Below are 14,946 nucleotides of genomic sequence, written 5' to 3' on the forward strand. Positions count from 1 at the left end.
TCTACCGAATGGGATCGCTTTGTAAGAAACCACCATTTTTCACAGGACCCTTGTGCAATGATGCACTGATACTTTTCCTGGTTTTAGGAGGTTCCTGACTAGCTCGGATAACTCCCTGGCCTTCTTCTCCGGGAGAAAACATCCTTTTCTGGACTGTGTCCAGAATCATTCCTAGGAACATTAGACGTGTCGTCGGAAAAAGCTGCGATTTTGGAATATTTAGAATCCACTCGTGCTGTCGTAGAACTACTTGAGATAGTGCTACTCCGACCGCCAACTGTTCTCTGGACCTTGCCCTTATCAGGAAAGCGTCCATATTTCTTTTAGGAAGAATCATCATTTCGGCCATTACCATGGTAAAGACCCGGGGTGCCGTGGACAATCCAATCGGCAGCGTCTGAACTGATAGTGACAGTTCTGTACCACGAACCTGAGATACCCTTGGTGAGAAGGGCAAAATTTGGACATGTAGGTAAGCGTCCCTGATATCCAGTGACACCATATCGTCCTGGTTCGCTATCACTGCTCTGAGTGACTCCATCTTGATTTGAACCCTTGTATGTAATTGTTCAAATCTTTTAGATCTCACCGAGCCGTTTGGCTTCAGTACCACAATATAGTGTGGAATAATACCCCTTCCCTTGTTGTAGGAGGGGTACTTTGATTATCACCTGCTGGGAATACAGCCTGTGAATTTTTTCCCAATACTGCCTCCCTGTCGGAGGGAGACGTTAGTAAAGCAGACTTCAGGAACTTGTGAGGGGAAGACGTCTCGAATTTCCAATGTACACCTGGGATACTACGTGTAGGATCCAGGAGTCCACTTGCGAGTGAGCCCACTGCGTGCTGAAACTCTTGAGATGACCCCCCACCGCACCTGAGTCCGCTTGTATGGCCCCAGCGTCATGCTGCGGACTTGGCAGAAGCTGTGGAGGACTTCTGTTCCTGGGAATGGGCTGCCTGCTGCAGTCTTCTTCCCTTTCCTCTAACCCTGGGCAGATATGACTGGCCTTTTGCCCGCCTGCCTTTATGGGTACGAAAGGACTGAGACTGAAAAGACTGTGTCCTTTTCTGCTGAGATGTGACTTGGGGTAACAAAAGTGGATTTTCCAGCTGTTGCCATGGCCACCAGGTCCGATGGACCGCCCCTTTATACGGCAATACTTCCATGTGCCGTCTGGAATCTGCATCACCTGACCACTGTCATGTCTATAAACATCGTCTGGCAGATATGGACATCACATCTACTCTTGATGCCAGAATGCAAATATCCCTCTGCGCATCTCGCATATATAGAAATGCATCCTTAAAATGCTCTATAGTCAATAAAATATTGTTCCTGTCAAGGGTATCAATATTTTCAGTCAGGAAATCCGACCAAGCCCCCCCAGCGCTGCACATCCAGGCTGAGGCGATTGCTGGTCGTAGTATAACACCAGTATGTGTGTATATACTTTTTAGGATATTTTTCAGCTTCCTATCAGCTGGCTCTTTGAGGGCGGCCGTATCTGGAGACGGTAACGCCACTTGTTTTTATAAGCGTGTGAGCGCCTTATCCACCCTAAGGTGTGTTTCCCAACTCGCCCTCACTTCTGGCGGGAAAGGGTATACCTCCAATAATTTTCTATCGGAGGAAACCCACGTATCATCACACACTTTAATTTATCTGATTCAGGAAAAACTACAAGTAGATTATTCCCACCCTACATAATACCCTTATTTGTGGTACTTGTAGTATCAGAAATATGTAACACCTCCTTCATTGCCCTTAACATGTAACGTGTGGCCCTAAAGGAAAATACGTTTGTTTCTTCACCGTCGACACTGAAGTCAGTGTCCGTGTCTGTGTCTGTGTCGACCAACTGAGGTAAATGGGCGTTTTTACAAGCCCCTGACGGTGTCTGAGACGCCTGGACAGGTACTAATTTGTTTGCCGGCCGTCTCATGTCGTCAACCGACCTTGCATCGTGTTGACATTATCACGTAATTCCTAAATAAGCCATCCATTCCGGTGTCGACTCCCTAGAGAGTGACATCACCAATACAGGCAATTTGCTCCGCCTCCTCACCAACATCGTCCTCCTACATGTCGACACACAGCACACACACAGGGAATGCTCTGATAGAGGACAGGACCCCACTAGCCCTTTGGGGAGACAGAGGGAGAGTTTGCCAGCACACACCAAAAACGCTATAATTATACAGGGACAACCCCTTATACAAGTGTTTTCCCTTATAGCATTTTCACATATGTAATCATATCGCCAAATAAGTGCCCCCCCTCTCTGTTTTAACCCTGTTTCTGTAGTGCAGTGCAGGGGAGAGCCTGGGAGCCTTCCTCACAGCAGAGCTGAGCAGGAAAATGGCGCCGTGTGCTGAGGAGAATAGGCCCCGCCCCCTAAAACGGCGGGCTCTTCTCCCGGAGTTTGTGAGATCTGGCAGGGGTTAAATACATCCATATAGCCTCAAGGGCTATATGTGATGTATTTTAGCCATAAAAAAGGTATAATACATTGCTGCCCAGGGCGCCCCCCCCAGCGCCCTGCACCCTCAGTGACCGCTGGTACGAAGTGTGCTGACAACAATGGCGCACAGCTGCAGTGCTGTGCGCTACCTTATGAAGACTGAAAGTCTTCTGCCGCCTGTTTCTGGACCTCTTCAACTTCGGCATCTGCAAGGGGGGTCGGCGGCACGGCTCCGGGACGAACCCCAGGGTGAGACCTGTGTTCCGACTCCCTCTGGAGCTAATGGTGTCCAGTAGCCTAAGAAGCAAATCCATCCTGCACGCAGGTGAGTTTACTTCTCTCCCCTAAGTCCCTCGTAGCAGTGAGCCTGTTGCCAGCAGGACTCACTGAAAATAAAAAACCTAACTTAAACTTTTATTCTAAGCAGCTCAGGAGAGCCACCTAGATTGCACCCTTCTCAGCCGGGCACAAAAATCTAACTGAGGCTTGGAGGAGGGTCATAGGGGGAGGAGCCAGTGCACACCACCTGATCCTAAAGCTTTTATTATTGTGCCGTCTCCTGCGGAGCCGCTAAACCCCATGGTCCTGACGGAGTCCCCAGCATCCACTTAGGACGTTAGAGAAATGGCATTTGGTTTCCCCAGCACCCTGAATGATAACAGTAACCAGATATAAATCCCACATAATAATAGAATTCAGAGATCTTCGTTACACATATTTGCGCAAATGTGTGGTTAAGCCCCAAAGCCGCATCAAGGTGTCTCTGTATATTTGGGGTCCCTAGCGCTATATCTAGGTGCAGGGTGTGGCACTCCAAAACACCAGCATAAGCCAGAAAGCCCAGCGTAGCATACCAGTGAAAAAAACTATAGTGTTAATATATTAGTATTTAGGAAGCCAAAGCTATAGAGAGGGTGATACAAACATGAAATGTAATTAAAATAGAGAAATAGTGTTAAAAAATTAATAAGTGAAAAGTGTTAATAGAATGAAAAGGTATGCCACACTAAATCCATCCAGCTCAGTGAGTCAAGAGGCACCACACCTCACACCTCCATTACCCCAATCTGGGTCTAATATTAACCAGCAAGGAGCCACGTGATAATGGCTCCTTACTACAATATGTCTAAGCTAAGAGCTACCTACCTTGGTGCAACCCCATAATGCTCCATGTGGCATGTCAGGGCCTGCACCTCCTGCTAATGCAGGAACCTCTCTGCCTCTCATAACAGACATATGTATTGGTAGATGCTCAATTAGCTTAGTGATATCATTCAGTGATATCATCCCTTAAAAGGTAGTACCTCCAGGGTTTTTCTAGAATCCAGATCCACGGACCAGGATCTCAGCCACAATATCCGGCGGGCCAGGACTGACGTAGTAGAAGCCTTGGCTGCTAGAATACCGGCATCAGAAGCCGCCTCTTTAATATAGTGAGAAGCTGTGACAATATATGACAAGCACTGTCTAGCATGGTCAGAAGAGATTTCAGCTTCCAACTCTTGGGCCCACGCTTCAATAGCTTCTGCAGCCCATGCCGCTGCAATAGTGGGCCTTTGCGCAGCACCGGTGAGGATGTAAATCGCTTTTAGACAACCCTCCACACGTTTATCCGTAGGCTCTTTCAGAGACGTGACGGTAGTGACCGGTAGAGCTGAGAAAACCACCATCCTTGCCCCATGCGAGTCCATTGGAGGAGGCGTCTCCCGATTTTTTGACAGCTTTGGCGCGAGGGGATAGCGAGCCAGCATCTTCTTGTGAGGCACAAACTTCTTCCCTGGATTTTCCCAGGATTCCTGAAGTATATCCACCAGGTGATCAGAATGAGGTAAAACTTGTTTAACCACCTTCTGACGCTTGAACCTATCTGGTTTCTTAGGAGGGACGGATGGCTCGGGATCATCCGTAATCTGTAGAATTAACTTAATAGCCTCCAAAAGATCAGGAACATCCACTTGTGAACTACCCTCCCCATCAGCAGTATCTGTGTCAGAATCTGTGGGGTCAGTGTAAGCGCCATCTTCATCAGACAAGGTGTCAGTGACAGCAGTGGATTGTGAGGAGGTAAGAGCTCGCTTAGAGGACCCCTTGGTCTTAGGCGAGCGAGGGTCAGACTTTTTAGTAGTCAAAGACTGGTTTAATTTCTTCAATTGAGCAGTCAAGTTATCTGCCCACGGCGGGCTAGCCGCGGGGACCACATACGGTTGAACCGGCATAGGAGGTCCCATAGGGGGCGTTAGTTTAGTAACTAGCGTATTCAGAAGTGTGGAGAAAGTAGCCCACGGTGGGTCATTATGGACCCCCGTTGCCACAGTCCTACTGGGGGGCAAAGAGCCCCCAGAACCAGAGCCCTCAGCTGCTATATTATCCTCATAGGGATCTGTGGCGTCAGCAACACCGGTAGTGTGTTCAGCCCCAGAACCGCTACCCTCAGAAGCAGACATGATATAACTTGCAATAACACAGTACAATTGTCAGCAGCACAATACCTCTTGCCCAAACCCCCGGCAAGTGTAGTCGGCACAAGTATGGATATAGGAGAGATATGGTGACTAAAATCGCAGAAAAAAATACAATTACAGTATATCTTGTGAATATCCTATATTACAGTGTTATAAACCTGACGCACCAAGCCCCCTCAGGTTATAGAATATAGGACTAGCAAGTTGAGTGAGAGACACAAAATGAAATTCACACAGCAAGCTAATGCACACACATTGAGTCACAGTTGTACAATGCAGAGGTTATTACAAACAATAATACTGCACTGGACTAGCTTATATATAGCTATGTAGTGAATAGATATAACACTGCACAGTAAAAAATAAGATTTTAATACCTACCGGTAAATCCTTTTCTCTTAGTCCGTAGAGGATGCTGGGGATGCTTCAAGAACCATGGGGTATAGACGGGATCCGCAGGAGACATGGGCACTTTAAGACTTTAAAAGGGGTGTGAACTGACTCCTCCCTCTATGCCCCTCCTCCAGACTCCAGTTATAGAAACTGTGCCCAGGGAGACGGACATTTCGAGGAAAAGGATTTATTTAATTTTTAAACTAAGGTGAGATACATACCAGCTCACACCTCAAACACGCCATGGCAGTCAACAACAACGCATGCAACGGCATGACTAACATCAGCCACAGACTGACTGAACTCAACACAAGATGTGCGTAACTATAACCAATAACTGCAGATACAGCCCGCACTGGGACGGGTGCCCAGCATCCTCTACGGACTAAGAGAAAAGGATTTACCGGTAGGTATTAAAATCCTATTTTATCATATGTCCTAGAGGATGCTGGGGATGCTTCAAGAAACATGGGGTTTATACCAAAGCTCTAGAACGGGCGGGAGAGTGTGGATGACTCTGCAGCACCGATTGACCAAACAAGAGGTCCTTCTCAGCCAGGGTATCAAACTTGTAAAACTTCGCAAAAGGGTTTGATCCCGACCAAGTAGCAGCTCGGCAAAGCTGTAATGCCGAGACCCTCGGGCAGCCGCCCAGGATGAGCTCACCTTTCTGGTAGAATGGGCCTTCACAGATTTCGGTAACGCCAATCCTGCCGTAGAATGAGCTTGCTGAATCGTATTACAGATCCAGCGTGCAATAGTCTGCTTGGAAGCAGGAGCACCAATCTTGTTGGGAGCCCACAAGACAAACAGAGCCTCAGTTTTCCTAATTTGAGCCATTCTGGCGACATAGATTTTCAAAGCTCTGACCACATCGAGAGACTTCGATTCCGCCAAGGCGTCAGTAGCCACTGGCACCACAATAGGCTGGTTTACGTGAAACGATGAAACCACTTTTGGCAGAAATTGCTGATGAGTTCTCAACTCCGCTCTATCAGCATGGAAGATTAAATAGGGGCTTTTGTGAGACAAAGCCGTCAATTCAGATACCCACCTTGCGGATGCCAAGGCCAACAACATGACTACTTTCCAAGTAAGGAATTTTAACTCAACCTTACGCAAAGGTTCAAACCAATGAGATTGCAGGAACTGCAACACCACATTAAGATCCCATGGTGCCACTGGGGGCACAAAGGGAGGTTGGATGTGTAGCACGCCTTTCACGAAGGTCTGAACTTCTGGAAGGGAGGCCAATTCTTTCTGAAAGAAAATTGATAAGGCCGAAATTTGTACTTTAATTGAGCCCAACTTTAGGCCCGCATCCACACCTGCTTGCAAAACATGGAGCAAACACCCCAGCTGAAATTCCTCCATAGGAGCCTTCTTGGATTCACACAAAGACACATATTTCCTCCAAATACGGTGGTAATGCTTTCTTTCTACTTCCTTTCTAGCCTGAAGTAGTGTGGGAATGACTTCACTGGGAATACTCTTTCGGGCTAGGATTTGGCGTTCAACCGCCATGCCATCAAACGCAGCCGCGGTAAGTCTTGATACACGCACGGCCCTTGCTGTAACAGGTCCTCTCCTAGATGAAGAGGCCAGGGATCTTCTATGAGTAATTCTTGAAGATCGGGATACCAGGTCCTCCTTGGCCAGTCTGGAACAATGAGTATCACCTGAACCCTTGTTCTTCTTATGATCCGTATCACCATTGGAATGAGTGGAAGTGGAGGGAACACATAGACCAACTGAAACACCCACGGTGTCACTAGCGCGTCCACCGCTATTGCTTGAGGGTCCCTCGACCTGGAACAATATCTCTGAAGTTTCTTGTTGAGGCGAGACGTCATCATGTCTATTTGAAGAATTCCCCAATGACTTGTCACTTCTGCAAAGACCTCTTGATGAAGACCCCACTCTCCTGGATAGAGATCGTGTCTGCTGCTGACAGAGCGCCTGCATGAGTTTCCGCCCAGCGAAGAACTTTTGTTGCCTCCGCCATCGCCGCTCTGCTCTTTGTTCCGCCCTGGCGGTTTATGTACGCCACTGCTGTTATGTTGTCTGACTGAATCAAGACGGGCAAACCGCGAAGAAGATATTCCACTTGCCGAAGGCTGTTGTAAATGGCCCTTAATTCCAGAATGTTTATGTGCAGACAAGCTTCCTGGCTTGACCATTTTCCCTGGAAATTTTTCCCCTGTGTGACTGCTCCCCAGCCTCGGAGACTTGCATCTGTGGTCACCAGGATCCAAACCTGAATCCCGAACCTGCGTCCCTCTAGGAGGTGAAAACGATGCAGCCACCACAGGAGAGAGATTCTGGTCCTGGAAGATAGGATTATTCTCCAGTGCATGTGCAGGTGAGACCCGGACCACTTGTCCAACAGGTCCCACTGAAACACTCTGGCATGGAACCTGCCAAACTGAATGGCCTTGTAGGCCGCTTCCATCTTCCCCAGCAACCGAGTGCATTGAAGGATCGACACTCTTGCCGGTTTCAGAATCTGTTTTACCATGTTCTGTATTTCCAGAGCCTTTTCCACTGGAAGAAAAACTCTGTAATTCTGTATCCAGAATCATACCCAAGAACGACAGCCGTGTTGTCGGAAGCAACTGTGATTTTGGCAAGTTTAGGAGCGAACCATGTTGTTGCAGAATTGTCAGGGAGTGCGTAACGTTTTTCAGTAATTGCTCCTTGGATCTCGCCTTTATCAGGAGATCGTCCAAGTACGGGATAATTGTGACTCCCTGCTTGCGCAGGAGAACCATCATTTCCGCCATCACCTTGGTGAAAATCCTCGGAGCCGTGGACAGACCAAACGGCAACGTCTGAAATTGGTAATGACAATCCTGAACAGCAAACCTCAGATAAGCTTGATGTGGAGGATATATGGGGACGTGTAAGTAGGCATCCTTTATGCCTTTATGTCGACCAACACCATAAAATCCCCCTCCTCCAGACTGGAGATCACTGCTCGGAGAGATTCCATCTTGAATTTTTATTTTTTTAGATAGAAATTTGAATGATTTTAGGTTCAGAATCGGTCTGACCGAGCCATCCGACTTCGGGACCACGAACAGGCTCGAATAAAAGCCTTCCCCCTGTTGTGACGGGGTGTACCGTGACAATGACCTGATTTTGACACAGCTTTAGTATTGCAGCGCATACTACCTCCCTTTCTGGAAGAGAAGCTGGCAAGGCCGATTTGAAAAATCGGTGAGGGGGCACGTCTTGAAACTCCAATTTGTATCCTTGGGCTACTATTTCTAATACCACAAAAACTAGAAACAAATAATTCCAGCGCGTCACCACCACCTAACTCATACAATTTGGGTCGTATGTGCTGAAATAAGCAGCTCTCAACTTGACAGTACTGGCCTGTCCACATACAAAACAGCACAAAGGATAATAATAGATTATCAGAGAGCGCATATAACTGTATAGCTCAGTTTTATTGCATATATATAAAAAATAAAATAAACACATGTACATATAAAAATAGAATAAACAATCAATTAAAAAGTTCCCCCCGCTGCAGCGGATTAGATATAAATAGACACTAGTGCTATGTCCAAATTTGTAGAGCTTGATGTGACTTTATTCTCAATTAGAAAGTCCCGAACAGTATACAGTCCGATTTAAGAACAATTATAGTGCCTGCTGCTTTAATTCAGCTATAAGCCTTCTCAACATGCTAATAGAGATCTCTTTGTATATCAAATAGCCGCCGGCTATCCACTGCCTTTAATTGATGCCGCTGAACGGCCAAGTGCTTTGAGTATTTATGCTCCGGTATCTGTGTCAAAAGGACTTTTTTCGTCCACTCTCACTGTGCTAATAGGCCATATTTGCAAGAATGTCCACTTTATACTCACAGCCAGGAGGATCCTCTGACGAAACTGCACATTGACATTTGCGGAGAAACGCGTAAGGACTGGGGTTTATTCTACATTGATGTCCCTCCCGCTACCAGCGGTCTACGGTCAAGCAATATCTCTTGGTGCTATTGTCCGTTTGGAAGCTGACTGGCTTTAGAGATCCTCCGATGTACTCCGCAATAAAGAAAGGCGCTTCCTCTCGACTGTGACTGAGACCGACAACGGGGGCCGTCCACGGATAACAAACGGATATACTCCTGGCTGTGAGTATAAAGTGGACATTCTTGCAAATATGGCCTATTAGCACAGTGAGAGTGGACGAAAAAAGTCCTTTTGACACAGATACCGGAGCATAAATACTCAAAGCACTTGGCCGTTCAGCGGCATCAATTAAAGGCAGTGGATAGCCGGCGGCTATTTGATATATAAAGAGATCTCTATTAGCATGTTGAGAATGCTTATAGCTGAATTAAAGCAGCAGGCACTATAATTGTTCTTAAATCGGACTGTATACTGTTCGGGACTTTCTAATTGAGAATAAAGTCACATCAAGCTCTACAAATTTGGACATAGCACTAGTGTCTATTTATATCTAATCCGCTGCAGCGGGGGGAACTTTTTAATTGATTGTTTATTCTATTTTTATATGTACATGTGTTTATTTTATTTTTTAATATATATGCAATAAAACTGAGCTATACAGTTATATGCGCTCTCTGATGATCTATTATTATCCTTTGTGCTATTTCTAATACCCAAGGATCCAGGGCCGAGCGAACCCAGACCTGACTGAAGAGTCGGAGACGTGCCCCCACCGGTGCGGACTCCCGCAGAGGAGCCCCAGCGTCATGCGGTGGATTTGGCAGAAGCCGGGGAGGACTTCTGTTCTTGGGAACTTGCCACAGCCTGTGACCTTTTTACCCTTCCTCTTCCTCTCGTAGCAAGGAAGGAAGACCCTCGTCCTTTTTTGTATTTATTGGGCCGAAAGGACTGCATCTGATAGTGGGGCGTTTTCTTTTGTTGTGCAGGAACAATGACTTACCCGCGGTAGCCGTAGATACCAGGTCAGCGAGGCCGTCACCAAACAAGACCCTACCGTTAAACGGCAGAGACTCCATAGTCTTCTTAGAGTCAGTATCAGCATTCCATTGATGAATCCACAATGCCCTCCTAGCCGAGACTGCCATGGCATTGGCCCTTGATCCCAAAAGGCCAATATCCCTCGCAGCTTCCTTTTAGATAGGCTGCAGCATCCCTGATATGACCCAGTGTCAAAAGCACGCTATCCCTGTCCAGGGAATCTATATCAGATGACAAGTTATCTGCCCACTTTTCTATAGCGCTACTCACCCATGCCGATGCAACGGCAGGCCTGAGCAGCATACCTGTAGTGACAAAAATGGATTTCAATGTATTTTCCTGCTTACAATCCGCAGGATCCTTCAGGGCTGCCGTGTCAGGAGTCGGAAGCGCCACCTTTTTGGACAGACGCGATAGAGCTTTGTCCACCGTGGGGGTTGACTCCCACTTTTCACTGTCCCCAGAGGGGAACGGATATGCTACCGGAATTCTCCTGGGAACCTGTAACTTCTTGTCAGGATTTTCCCGCCCTTTTAAAAAGAGTGTTCAGTTCATGAGAGGGAGGAAATGTCACCTCAGGTTTCTGTCCTTTAAACATGCAGACCCTAGTATCAGGAACAGCAGGGTCCTCCGTGATATGTAATACGTCTTATCGCCACAATCATGTACTGAATGCTCTTAGCCAGTTTAGGATTCAATCTGGCATCATTATAGTCGACACTGGAATCAGAATCCGTGTCGGTATCTTTATCAGCTATTTGGGTAAATGAACGCTTCTGAGACCCCAAGGGGTTCTGAACTTGTGACAATGCATCCTCCATGGATTTCCTCCATGTCTGGTTCTGAGACTCAGATTTATTTAATCTCTTAGTCAACCGAGCCACATTTGCATTCAAAACACTCAACATATTTACCCAATCAGCCGTCGGCGGTGCTGACACAGTCACTCCCTCAGTCTTTTCTGTCCCCACTCCAGCCTCCTCCTGGGAAGAGCACTCAGCCTCAGACATGTCGACACACGCATACCGACACCCACAACACACTGGGCTATAGGGGACAGACCCACAGCAAAGCCTGTTAGAGAAACACAGAGGGAGTTCTGCCAGCTCACAACCAGCGCCTATCCCGGTTCTGAAGCGTGTAATATACTGCCCAGACCTGTTAGCGCTTTTAATATCAATAAAATAGCACCAAATCAACTGTGCCCCCCCGTTTTGCACCCTGTTACTTGTACAGCAGTGTGGGAGGCCAGGCTCAGCGTCTCTGCAGCTGTAAAGAGGAAATGGCGCTGGTTAGAGCTGTGAGGGCTAAGCCACACCCCCTTAATGGCGCGCTTCAGTCCCGCTTATTTTTATATATTTATACTGGCGGAGGTCTGTATTTAGTGCCCAGGCGCTGTATACTTTTATGCCAGTCGCTATTGAGGTTTTATGCTACCCAGGGCGCCCCCCTGCGCCCTGCAGTGCCTCTGTGTATGTGGGAGCGTGGCGCGCAGCCGCTGTGCGGTACCTCAAAGCCTTCACTGAAATCTTCTGCCGTCACTGAAATTTTCTGATCTTCTGCTACTCACGCGGCTTCTGACTTCTGGCTCTGCAAGGGGGGTGACGGCGCGGCTCCGGGAACGAGCAGCTAGGCGTACCTAGCGATCAGATCCTCTGGAGCTAATGGTGTCCAGTAGCCTAAAAAGCAGAGCCTTGAAACTCACAGAAGTAGGTCTGCTTCTCTCCCCTCAGTCCCACGATGCAGGGAGCCTGTTGCCAGCAGGTCTCCCTGAAAATAATAAACCTAACAAAGTCTTTTTTTCTGAGAAACTCTGGAGAGCTCCTCAGTGTGCATTCAGTCTCACTGGGCACAGAATGTCAGAATCTAACTGGAGTCTGGAGGAGGGGCATAGAGGGAGGAGCCAGTTCACACCCCTTTTAAAGTCTTAAAGTGCCCATGTCTCCTGCGGATCCCGTCTATACCCCATGGTTCTTGAAGCATCCCCAGCATCCTCTAGGACGTATGAGAAAACTGGATGTATATCACAGGGCACTTGTACCAGAGAACTAAATGCACTTTTTCTTAACTATCACTGTCCAAATGACATGTAGAATACTTCAGTGTCTTGTAAAGTCACAGCACTGACATCCAGACGCTTTACAAAGGAGGATTTGCCCAAGCAGTCCCAGGAACAGTGTAGCTGAGAGAAATGGCGCCCAAACACTGATTGGGAGTGAGGGAGAGACAGATATGCAGCTCCAGGGCGGGAACATTTACCTTAAATGGCGCCATTGGGCTGGGGGAGGGGCCACAGGTCTAAGCCTTATCCCCTCTGCTGGCTTAACCACCTGGTACTGAGGGACGATATAAATAGGTGTATGAGAGAAAACCTGACCTGTACCCTTGCCCTGGTGGCCTAGTGGGGTTGCCTGTGTGTCCACCGCCAGCGGCCCGCCTCCCACCGGCCGCGCCGGATTGCGATACAGCGTGGGTCCGCGAACGGGACCCACTTACCACCTCCCAAAGCACGGCCACGCGATCCCGGAGAGCCCCAGCCGTGTGTGTCTAACTGGCAGAAAACTGGAGCCTCCTGCAACCAGGGCACGGGAGTGTACAGCGCCGCAGGGGAGAGCTGGAGCTGCAGCAGTGAATGTCTCCTGACATCTACACACCGCTGCTGCCCTTGTAGCCTTCGCTGTTTTTTTTCACAAAAAGCTCTTCTTAGGGCTGCCTGGAACAGCCCCTCTGTTATGTGCCTGCTATCTGCAGCGCCAACTACAAAACTGAGCACCTGTGCAGGCAGGCGGGGTTATAGAGGAGGCGGCGCTATGCATCTTGGAAACAGTCAAAGCTTTTGAGCCTGTTGGTGCCTCGGATCAAGATCCTACTCTACACCCCAATGTCTATCCTTGTGGAGCCCAGTGTACCCCGCAGCAGAAAAATCCGATCGCAGACGTTCGCAAGGCGCTTGATAGGAGGAAGCCATTTGTGGGTGGCAACTGACCGTTTACTGGGAGTGTCAGGAAAAATGCAGCCATGTCCAAGCGTATTCAGGGTGGGTGTGTGACGTCAGCTCCGGCCCCGATCAGCCTCTTCTCATCGCACTGGAGGAGTAAGTCCTGGGCTGCGCAGAGATCGCACAAAGTGGATATTAGCAGCTCAGCGTATACATAGGATCGCACACTTACACAGCGAATTTACACTCCCCCTTGGGTGGCGACTATCTGATCGCAGGGCAGCAAAATTAGCAGCCCAGCGATCAGATCTGAATGACCCCCACAGAATTTTCACCATTGGGCGAGAAATTAGGGACCTTACAAACATTTGCTATGGGGCCCACAGACGTCTAGTTACGCCTCTGACTCATAAGGGGTCATTTTGACCTGATCGCTCGCTAATTTTTGCAGCACTGCGATCAGATAGTCGCCGCCCATAGGGGAGTGTATTTTCGCTTTGCAAGTGTGCGATCGCATGTGCAACCGAGCGGTACAAAAAAGCTTTTTGCAGTTTCTGAGTAGGTCTGAACTTACTCAGCCGCTGCGATCACATCAGCCTGTCCGGGCCCGGAATTGACGTCAGACACCCACCCTGCTGACGCTTTGACACGCCTGCGTTTTTCCAACCACTCCCAGAAAACGGTAAGTTGCCACCAACAAACACCTTCTTCCTGTCAATCACATTACGATCGGCTGTGCGAATGGATTCTTCGTTAAATCCATCGCCCAGCCCCGATCCGCTTTATACCCGTACGACGCGCCTGCGCCTTGCGATGCATATGTATGCGCAGCTCTGACCTGATCGCAGTGCTGCAAAAAAAAATCTAGCGAGCGAGCAGGTCTGAATGACCCCCATAGAACATTGCTGCGCGCTACTTTCTGCAGATTGTATTATATTTTTCTGTAATGATTATTCCACAGAGATGAGGAGCCCTGAGTGTGTACACTCACCCACCACCCACAGTCTCCAGGAAAGCCCCTGTGACTTTCCACGCCCTGGGGGTGAGTTGACTTCCAGCTGAGCATGTGAGAAGATAATTGGATATATTATTATTAATCCCTTACACAGGGTCTCCTGATCCCAGCCTGTCCCCCCCTCCCCCACCTCTCTGTGGGACAATGTGGTGTTTGGTGCTCAGCGCACCAGCAGCCACCCACGCCCAGGCAGCAGCAGTAGCAGCCTCCCACGCCAGGAACTGCGTCACGGTCCTGAGTGGGAAGCAGAGAGAGAGGGAGATAGCTGTCAGTGTGGCAGGAGCGGACTCTCCCATGTCAGGCCGGAGGGGAGGGGGAGGAGAGGCGGTGGTGTGAGCCGGGGAGACTCCCCCTCCCAGCCCGGGGCCGCGCTGCTGCTGCTGCTACTGACTGATGGACTGAGAGGGAGGAGAGGAGGCGCCGCCCACTGCACGCACGGGGCTGCTGCTGCTGCTGCGGGACACCGGGACATCAGCCTCTGGCTCTCTCCTGAGGAGGCGGTGAGGTGAGGGGGACGTGACTGGCGCGGGGGGTACAGTGACAGGAGGAGGGGGGGTACAGTGACAGGAGGGGGGCAACACTACTGAAAGTTCACGCCAAGTGTGTGACAAACTAGTATTGTGATAGCATTGTATCTAGTAGAAGTGTAATGGGAGGTCACACACACACTGTCTCACTCTGACACACACTCCTAGCAGTTACTCACACACAC

At 48.8% G+C, this 14,946-nt stretch overlaps 1 protein-coding gene across 2 annotated transcripts in view; it reads left to right on the forward strand.

Moving 5' to 3' along the window:
* Window positions 1-14,370: 14,370 nt before the first annotated feature.
* The window catches only part of NAB1 (NGFI-A binding protein 1), a 92,981-nt gene continuing 92,405 nt past the window's right edge, over window positions 14,371-14,946 (forward strand). For both annotated transcript variants that reach the window (XM_063932761.1, XM_063932763.1), the window contains exon 1: window positions 14,371-14,739. The gene's annotated coding sequence lies outside the window, so the exon portion shown is untranslated. The remainder of the gene's footprint in view (window positions 14,740-14,946) is intronic.

Source organism: Pseudophryne corroboree, chromosome 7 (assembly GCF_028390025.1).
Source record: "Pseudophryne corroboree isolate aPseCor3 chromosome 7, aPseCor3.hap2, whole genome shotgun sequence".
NCBI lineage: Eukaryota > Metazoa > Chordata > Amphibia > Anura > Myobatrachidae > Pseudophryne > Pseudophryne corroboree.